Below are 10777 nucleotides of genomic sequence, written 5' to 3' on the forward strand. Positions count from 1 at the left end.
AAAAAACCCGACTGCGTAAAAACCAAAAAAACTAAAAGGAAAAATGTATAAAGCCAGTAGTTTAGAATGCTATTAAGTACTACTGAATAACTGCACCATTGAAATAGTTTTATATTCGTACACAGCTAAGACATATCATAAATTCAAAAACAGAATAGAAGGATCAACAGTCGGGGGCCCATTCAAATTTTACGGGGTTCCTTGATTCAAAAAGGAATGAGCCCCGAGGGTTTTTTGTTTTTATTTAATAATTATTTTTATTTTACACTTTTAAGTTAATTTTCATTGACTTAGTCATTATGATTATGAGACTCGCAATCTTGTCATTTCATTGAGAGAGTTTGTATTGTGAGGTTTTTTAAGTAACTTGCGGTGGTTTAAACTACTGATAATTAGTCCCTCTAGGGACCTAACTCGCCTTAAATCTACATGTGCTTGACTTTTACCAAAAATGCGAGAACTTAAGTCAACCTCAGCACAGCTATATAAACTGCCTCTATAACTCATGATGACGCGAGCTAGCAAACATCGTTAGTAAAATCTTTCTCGCAAAACTAAAAAGGCCTGTCGCGAAACTCAGTCCACTGAATCACGACGAAAACAAATGAGGGGAAAGTACATCCGTAGCGAGGGTGGAAGTCGATCCCACCGCCTCAAGTGTGAGAAGCAATCGCTTAGACCACTCCGCCACTGAGGCCCCAATTAGTAGACGTTAGTAAACAAAAAATTCAGGCAGTGAAAGCTACCTGCATTTATCTCACGCTGTGTCGCACGCAGGTAGCAAGCGGCACAGCGACTGCGTGCGACACGATCCCGAACTGACAAAGTGGCATCTGGTTGTTGATATGGAGAATTTTGATCACTGTCATGTGTTTAGTGACACACCCAAGGTTAAGACAAATCGATTGACGTAAGAATTACCAAAATTGGCCAAGGCGCGTTTAGTCTGTAGAACGCCACATAGGAAGAGACATACACACACAGACTGATAATCACATTACCTCCTTTGCGTCGCGCACGCGCAGTCGAGTAAAAAGGAGTCCCAAAGTTTTAAAGGAAAAAAAAATATTTCAAATAATATGCTTTGTTCAATGGAGACACGAACTCACGACCTAATCATAATTAACCCGACGTTCTAATTGACTGAGCCAAAGGTTCTGCATTTTGGAATGCTATACATAAAAGTAATGCAGTAGTGAAAAAAAAAATTATCTTTAAAATGATGCCTTATTTAAAACCAAGATTATGATTTTGATCAAGTTTCGAAGAAGTTATGGCGAATAGCGTTCTCACAAAAACGCACCTTTAAGAAATAATATCCACGATGGTCTGGAGCTTATACGCACACACACGTACGATAAGTATTCAAAATGAAAAATGGAAATTTTTTATTTAAATTTTCTCAGTACATAAACAAAGATAAATATTTGAAACTTTCGATTAATACCAGTGTATGTGTCAATTCTGACTAGTTGAGATATTGCGTTTGCCAACACATTGCTGTTTATGAATGTCCTCAAAAATATATGAGCATAGCGTATTATTCTTGGCTGCGAACAATGCCTTTCCGTAATTTTACCCACTAATTGTGCGTTTTTTAAAACAATCCGCTTTCATCAGAGAGAAACTTCTTTACTTCAGCCACAAAATCTTTTTGTCTTTCAAGCATTAAAAGGTGCGTAGTATCATCAAAAGTTATTATCCGAGCTTTCGGGTTATGTTTGAGGACTGCTTGAAATTTCAGGTCTCTAAAGGGTAGAAAAAACAAAATGGCATGAATTATACACTAGTTGGAGCAGTACATATTTCATGATAATAAAGCAAAGAAACACCACTGAAAAGCATCGCTCCAAGTTTTGACCCTGTATTTTTTAAAAAGTTTCTTAACTTTTTAAAGAAACTTTATAAACGTGACTAAAAATCTATTTTAAAGTTATAACTCCAGTTTTTTGGTCCCTCACTGATTTATTGGACTAAGTACAATGACCCGGATAAGATATTGGCACAAAAAACGCTTAAAGTTGGTCTTACTGCCCACAAAATTTGCTGCATCCCGAAAAAATCAATTAAAAGCATAACTTGAAATGCATAAACATTTTTTAAAACATAAACTAAACAACGAAAACATGATACAATAAAAATAAGAGTTTGTTTGAAAAACTTTAAATTATAGTCATGAATATAGCATAATTATTTTACACATATAAATTAGAGATAAAGTTCTCAAAATATTTTTTATGTTTAACAAACAGCAAATCTGGCTGCGCAGAGATGATCAGGTCTTGACGGGACACCTTGTGTACTAGTCATCTTTATACATAAAGGACTAATATCTGTCCGGATGTCCGGGGTAAACTTCAAAACTACTGGAGGGATTTTAACCATTTTTTCACAATACTTAGCTACATAATCGGGGACTTAGGCTATAATTTATCGCTAAAAAACTTAGTTTAAGAACGTCGTGATCGAAAACAGTAAATGTCATGTAATTTCTCCATTAAATGATTAAATATAAAACCCATTGTTATTAAAATTCGTTGCTTAACAACAGCAATATTAAAAGTAATCGCAGTTAATATTTTTAATCAAGGCTTCTCTGGACAAGCATGACATTTATTGCTTTCTTAGGAGTTGTATCCTTATCTTTATACGTAAAGGGCTACTTCTGTCCGGATGTCCGGGGTAAACTTCAAAAGTACTGAACGGATTTCAACCATTTTTTCAGCATAGATAGTTAAATTGTCAGGGAACAACTTAGGCTACAATTTATTCCTTAAAAACTTAGTTTTAAAAAGTTATGGTGGAAAACAGTAAATTTCATGTAATTTCCCCATCAAATGATTAAATTCGCAACTTTAAAAAACTATAGGGGGTGCAGCAGCCACTGTCTAATGGCGGATGAAAAAGGTAAAACAAACAAATGCTGTAACTTATAACTTGCTTTGACGCTTAGTGAATGACAGTAATTTTTCATCGTATCTGTGAGTAGCTTTCTTTTCTATTCTTCTGAAATTACATTACAACATCGCAAACAGCTTGAAGCCTGTAATTTACCCCAAAGAAAACACGTGGAATGGAATGTTTTACCTTTCCCTTTAGTATTAGTAACCACCGCAAGGTAGCGTATTCGAACTCTGGAGTTGCGATTATAAAACCCATTATTACAAAAATTCGTTGCGTAACAACAGCAATATTATAAGTAATCATAATGAAAATTTTGAATCAAGGCTTCTCCGGAGCAAATATGAGTTTAAACACCACTTTTTGCACCCTTAAAGAAACATTGTAGAGAGCTTTTTTTCTGTTGTGTGTGTGTAGTATTTAATTAAATAAAGCGCACGGTTTTTTTAGTGATCTTTGTTTTTGTTAGTTCATATTTTGAAAATTCTTCAAATTTTTATGTGCTTGAATTCGTGCTTTCGTTTCTAAATGAATATTCTTTCGCTCTTTATACTGATTGCTATTTTACCTTTATGTGTAAGGAAGAAGCTCGATTTTTAATCACGTCAAAGCGGTGTGTTTTGAGTTTTTTCCAGTAAAAAGAGAAAGTGAAAGAAAGAAGCGATTGTTTCTTACAATGGAGTGGTTTTCTTCAGCCAAAAGTAGTACTTTAGTCACTGAAATTGATAGAACAATAATAAAAAATAAAAAAAACTTGGACACAGAAATAATTTTATTTTCCCAACGGTTTATTTTTTAATTAATTTTTTAAAAATGTCAGATTTTTCAAACAAGGCGTGGTCTTAATGACGTCACAAATGATGCACTTTGCCGCATCTTTCACCACGTTTCCACGTTATGATAATCAAGAAGCGAATTAAAATTGCGTTCTACGCTTGCGATCAACCATATCGTTGCCAATACACGTGAGTAAAGATGCGAATTAAATATTTAGCTCTGTGAGTGGCAACACTAAATGACATTTCATCATTTGTGATGTCATCCGGCAGAAGTATAAACAATGAAAGCGCACCGATTTAAGTAATTTTTTTAAAAACAAATTATTTAAAAAATGGTCAGATCTTATATTTTTAAGCATTCTCTTTCAGAAAAAAATACTTTTAAAATTTTGGAAACGACCCCATTATTACTGACCCAGGCAACGCCGGGTATTTTTGCTAGTATGCTTATAAAACAGCTGATCTTTGGTTTAATTTCAAAAAAGGTGAATTACACCTTATTTTGAAGATGGAATACTTTCAAACGACACTATATTTTATTTGGAGGGAGTGAACTGTAAAATAAGAAATAACTCTGAAAGCAGAGAACAACTGAAATTGTAATGAAATGACAAAACGGATGCCACTTACGAAATCCTTAATGAGTCTTTACACCTGATGATAAGTATATCGTGGTTAGACGAACCTCGGTGAGGCACAGTAAAAGCTCCTTCTTTATATCTGTCAATTAAGAATTGGATGTCCGTTTTCCATTTGAATTTGTTGCCTTCTTTAGTCAAATCAAGGGCCACTTTCTCCAGAAAAAGGGTTTGCTGGAAAATAAATTATTTTTAATGATACTCAGGCTGAAACATGTACCTTCATGTTGTTCACTTCAAAGTTGTTGATTTATATTTGATGCATCAAGCACAAGAACTGTTTAATGGTGGGAGAAGAACTACGTTGGGGCTATTCCCAGATATTCTCCGCTATGTCTAAATAGGGGCAGTCCACGCCATGACCCCGTCTGGCTCGGCACCCCTGCCATAAGCAAACAGTAACTCTGTAACATGGCATTGTTTCAGTTGTATATAGATTAACACATTAACTACGTCGACGACAGCCTATATATGGACTCCCTGCGCTAAGCTAATTATTTGAAACAATTTGAAGGAAAACAATTTCATTGGACTTTTTCATGAATAATACAGCATACAAAACAAATTCTATATATGTTTTTCTAGAAATTTTCCACACTGATATTTTTCAAAGCAAGGGACAACACATAAGGTAGGTTTGGACGCAAATGTTTTGCATTAATAACGCGATTCTTTTCGAATGTTCAGAGAATGGCAGACGACGCATTTTCTTACACATACTTACATATGTAAGACATATACTTACCGTTTGCTCATTTTATGTTTTTATTTACTCCACAGACTACAGCAGAAAAAACTCGCACGCTACCTCGTTTGATCGCGCGCACGCCTGCTTGCATCAGAAAATGTTTTCACAGCAAACGCAGTACGAAGCCATCTTGTGTTCGCTTTTTAAACCTTGTCTAAATACGTGAAATACACCGCCAGCTCAGTCATTTCCAGCTCCATATTAGCTACCAGTTTGTTTCGCACTCTTGGCTTCCTTAAGAGGTTTTCCATCTCCAGCTCAGTCACTTTCCTATGCCGGGCCGATGAGTGCTAGTAAGCACGAAACTGCAGTCCTCGACTGGAAATGACTGAGCTGGCGGGGTATTTCACGTATTTCTGCTTTAGCCGTGGCTAATGGGCGGTAATTTACTGAATATACCTTGTCTAAATGTTCGTCTATGCGCGGCAGAACAGCCTGGAAAGCCACAGGAACTCGATGAAAAAATATAGCAACGTGTTGGCTGGAAGACGAGTTATCTCGTCCCAAGCGCATGCAGCATAATTCTGGAGGACGAGTTATCTCGTCCCTAGCAGTCAATGTGTTAAAGGGTAAGAGAAAGCAGTTTCTAAAACAGCGAACGCTTGATAAAAAGCAGTTGCCACGACAAAGATTCTTTACCTGGAGATTACCCGAAATTCTTCCGTAAAATAACTTGGATTTTTATTTCTTTAAAATATTTGGTATTTGATTTCATGTAGGATGAATTTTAGAGATAAATGTTTTTAGCGAGAAAAAAAGAATTACTATGCCGTGACCAGGATTCGAACCTGGGTTATTGCGGCCACAACGCAATGTACTAACCACTATACGATCACGGCTTCTAGCAGAAGCAATCAGAGTAAAAACTCAAGAAATCTTACATTTTAACGACCGACTTCCAAATTCCAGAATAAGAATCATTGAAGCATAAAGAAAATTCTACTAAGTAAGTACTGTTTTTTGTCCCTAGATGTCACCACTACAAAAATTTCTACCTGTGGAGAATGAAGGAAATTTTACTGTGATGGGCAAAAAAATGCTTTCGTGTATTGCTGCATCTGAAAAACAAAGCACAGTTTGTCAAACGGAAGCCACTACTACATTTCTACACATGAACACGTCGTAACCCCCCCCCCCCCGCCGCCTGCCCTAAATGGACGTTTCCAGGATGTGCTTCTTTCCTCCTCATATTGAATGACTAGAGCACGAAAAAACGTAACACACCTGTGGATGCCGCAGTCTTCAAATTTTGAATGTTTTAAACTTGTTCCACAGATAATGAAAGGATAGAAAAGATAATTCTTCGATTTTTTTCTTCAATAGATAATACATGTTTCTTCAACCATTGTTACCTTACGAATAACTGTAATGAGGAAATGTTTACGAAATGATTTAATAAAATCATTAAAAAAAAAGCTAATAACAGCACTACGTATTCGTTTCTTGGTGGTCTCAACTTGCGAAAATAAATTTTAAAGCATCACGTACTTTCCCACCGTTTTCATCAACACACATAAGTAATGAGTGAAAATAGAATGAACATGAAATTTTAAGTTGAAATAAAATTTTTTTTGAGCAATTACGTTTGCTTATTGTTTTCACTTGACTGTTTTTGGCGTCTTATAGTTTTATTCCCCCCCCCCCCTGCCTCCCTCTGCAGTACCATCGTCGACCGGCCTCACGATGCTGCTCCTCTAGCGAAAATCTTCTCTAGATTGCGTCTATATCCTACACACATACATTCACTCACGCATGCCTACACACACACACACACGCGCGCACGCCTACACACATATACACACACACACACACGCCTGCACAGAGACACAAGCACGCACGCACACACACTCACACACACACACACACACACGCCTGCACAGAGACACAAGCACACACACTCACACACACACACACACACATACACACAGAAATAATAATGCGGTGCCATCAGTACAAAGTCATGTTCCCTAATGTTTTTTGAAGGGTATGAAGCATTGTCCCAATGTTACCCCAATCAATGAAGTAAGATTGACCCAAATTAAAGATTTTTATGATATACCGTAGAAAATAGATGCATTCTTTTGACATATCTTTTGAGCGGAAAAACTCAACTAAAATATTGGGGATTTTTTGAGATTTGTACTTTGAAAATATAGATAAAAACAGAGTAAAACTTTAAAAAGAGTCCCAAAGTTTTATAGGAAAAAAATTCTTTCAACCGATATGTTTTGTTCAATGGAGACACGAGCTCACGACCTAATCATAACTAGCCCGACGTTCTAATCGACTGAGCCAAGGGGTCTGCATTTTGGAATGCTATACATAAAAGTAATGCAGAATTATATTTAAAAAAAAAACTTAAATCAATTTTTAGCTGTCATATTTACGCGAATGAAAGAGAGACAGATGAGACATGAGTCAATGGTCTGTATGTAGGCCGGGATTTACGTGCAAGCTAAGCAAGCTATAGCTTAGGGCCCCCGCTTTGTTAGGAGCCCCCAACTCCCAGAAATTAGCATGATTCGTTCCATAAAAAAAACGCAATTAAATTTATTTTTTATGTTTGAAAACCTTGAAAATTAGAGAAAGTGTGGCTATACAAATCACAAATGGGAGGGGGTAGAGAGAAGGAAAGTCAATGTATGTCAAATTTAGCTCCTTGCTACATATCGCCGCAAAAATGTAAAAAAAGTGGTTCTCACGTTTCTGAAACATATTTAAAACAATTTTTGACTCACATGTTTCATAAGATAAATAAATACATTTGTGCTGAATAGTAAAGTCAGACCAAACAACGTAAGTAGAAGCACGAATTTGTAAATTACAGCAGACACGTGTTTCGGCGTAACGCCGAAACACGTGTCTGCTGTAATTTACAAATTTGTGCTTCTACTTACGTTGTTTGGTCTGACTTCACATGTTTCATATCTTGCTATTTATATAATCCCGAATGCAGTATTTTGGAAATTCTTTTGTTATTGCTTGATTTTAGCTTACTTCTGCATATTTTTAATCTGTTTAGCACGGGGGAAAAAATACTATCTCTATTCCTTTTCGTTTTCTACCCCGCTTGCAACTGAAGCAAAGTTATTGTCATGAGAAATCTATAACTTTTTTTCTTTTAAATTTAAAATAGCTGTTTCTTACAAAGTTAGAACGGGACTAAAAATTTACGATCAATTACTAAAATATCAGAAACTGAAAAGTGCAAATAAAGTGCGTTAAATAATTTTAATTGCTCTAGAGTCCTTGAAAATAATTAGATAAGTCTTTGAAAATCCTAAGCCAAGTGGGTTCCAATTTTATTTCTTATCAAGTTTGTAAATTATGAACTGTTCCAATGGACAGTATGTTACTCTCTTGTTACTAATTTTCTAAAACTGTACACCATTTCTTTTAAAGCATTTTTTACTATTGATCATTTTATATTTAATTCATTGTTGTATTTGTCGGTGGGTTGGAGGGTTAATTAAAAGCTAATTGTACCGAAAGCCAATGTAAGCAAGTAACAATGCATTATCTTTTCTCTTCCCGCGCTCTTTCTCTCTGCGACTGCTGTCGTTGATTTGTAGAATCAAAAACAATTTTTACTGTGTATTATCTTAATTTTCGAAACAGTATATAACTTTTAAAAAGTTTTGCTTGCCCATTTCTGTCCTGATATTTTTTTAGTTCCCACTGCATCTTTTAAGGCTTCAAAATGCAGAATTTTATATCTATTTTTCCAAATTTCCTCTGAGGGAGAACCCCCAGGCCCCCGACAATTAAGAATATTCTATACTCCACTTAAAGGGAAGTCCTGGGTCACTCTTGATACCATTCCCCTCTCTTAAGATCAATCTAAACAGGACATTGTGGGAAAACACTTTAAAACATAATCAACAAAGTAAAAAAAAATGCTGTATGCATTAGATGAAAGAGACAAACATAGTAAAGGGGGAAATTTAAAAAAAAAGCCTCTTGCACAACCGACAGAGACAGTTTAAACTACAAAAGGGTCCCCATACCTGAAACAGATTAGAGTTCCATTAAGTCTAAATCCGGCCCTGTTGTATACATTAAGAGGATGAGAGGGGTGCAGATGAAAAACCACGTCAGTCAGTTTTCTCAAGGAAACGGAATATTGATGTCAACTATTAGTTGCTGATGTATACTTTTAGAATAGTCTATCATCTTTTGTACAAAGCCCCGTAAGTTAGGCGAAAGTAACATAGTATGGAGGGGGCGTTGCCTAAAACAAGAAGTCTCCACAGAAAAATAAAATGACTCATTGTTTTACAAGTTTGGCCAAGAAGTAGGACTAGTGCTGTAACTACGTGAGAATGTTCAATATTTTTTGCTTGAAGTTATCTGTGTAAAACATACCATGTTCACATGTTCCTCGTTTCCCCTACATATTTATAGGCATTTCTTAATACGTGTTTCAGTTCGTAATAATTTCCTGAAAATAACTTTTAGTGTGAGTGTCCGTCATATATTCTTCCTTGCAACAGATCTATTGTGCGTAGGCTTTAGCATTAAATAAATACCAAACAGTAATTGCATAAATATTTATTAAACACTTTTTCTTTACGATGGATAATCATCGTTTCTTACATGGATGAAAAAGTTTTCTTTATTTGACAACGAGAAAATTGCGAATTCAAGTAATTAGGAAATAAAGCGACGCCATCCATGTGTTATTATATATCATACAAGTGCTTCTTTTCAAGTGCGAACAACAAGTGCAAATTTTCTTTCCAAAAGTGTGCTACTGTGCTTCAGGCATACTTCATGCAATTGATACTACACTGCTAAACATTGAAAATGCAACAACATTGAAAATGCAACCGTGCGTCAGAGAGCTGCGCATTTCACATCATTTACATAACTCAGTGATGTACGTCTACTCTAAAATTTGCATAAATTTTTGAACACTCCTTCTTGGTGTTGCATTTTCAATGTCTAGCAGTGTATTTTCTGATTAAAAGCTAAATTCTAGATATAAAATCTAAGAAAGCTTTTATTAACTCTTCAGGACAATCTGCAGTGATGTTGTGAGAAGCTCCTTCGATCGGTGTCAATTCGGCGTTAAGGGAAATGTTTCTTGATGCGAGGTTCGTTTTTTGCACTGAAAATAAAATAAAGCAAAAAAAGCACTTAGAAGATTTGAAAAATGCATTTCAATTTTGAACATAATATATAATAGAATTTTAGTAGAGTTTTACAAATGAGATGCTTAGTATCAGACCTGGCTCAATCCACATTTTAAAATTTTACTGGAGAGCTAAAAATATTTTACGGATTAGATGCTTTTTTTTTCAAGGATAAGCGACTTTTAGCCACGGTTTTCGACCCGATTGAGCCATTGAGAAGGAATAAAATGTGCAGAGAGTGAAGCTTTAAGATCTTGAAGCAAGGATATCCATCACGTGACATTTTTAAAGAAAAGTATTGGAAGTTTTTTAGTATATTTAACTCGTTTAAAGTAAAACGTGTCTCCCATTCGTCGTATATGAACCATATGTGACTTGGGATTCTTTACCTCAGCGTTTCCTAAGACAATGATTGGACTTGCTCCCTCCCAGTTACTAACTCCTGCTTTAGAGATTAAAATGAATGCTCTCTTAATCGCTTTGTAGCGTGATAGTATCTACCAGGAAGTATCAAAATCCGAGATTTTTTTTTCTTGAAAAATCGCGGACTGATTTGGTTTGGATACTGAACAACTG

The 10777-nt window shown here is 35.6% G+C and overlaps 1 non-coding gene across 1 annotated transcript; it reads right to left on the reverse strand.

Annotated features, from left to right (window-relative positions):
• Positions 1-5833: 5833 nt before the first annotated feature.
• Positions 5834-5905, reverse strand: Trnah-gug (transfer RNA histidin (anticodon GUG)). The gene has a single exon. It is a non-coding gene; the product is annotated as a tRNA-His (tRNA).
• Positions 5906-10777: the final 4872 nt, after the last annotated feature.

Source organism: Uloborus diversus, unplaced genomic scaffold (assembly GCF_026930045.1).
Source record: "Uloborus diversus isolate 005 unplaced genomic scaffold, Udiv.v.3.1 scaffold_111, whole genome shotgun sequence".
NCBI lineage: Eukaryota > Metazoa > Arthropoda > Arachnida > Araneae > Uloboridae > Uloborus > Uloborus diversus.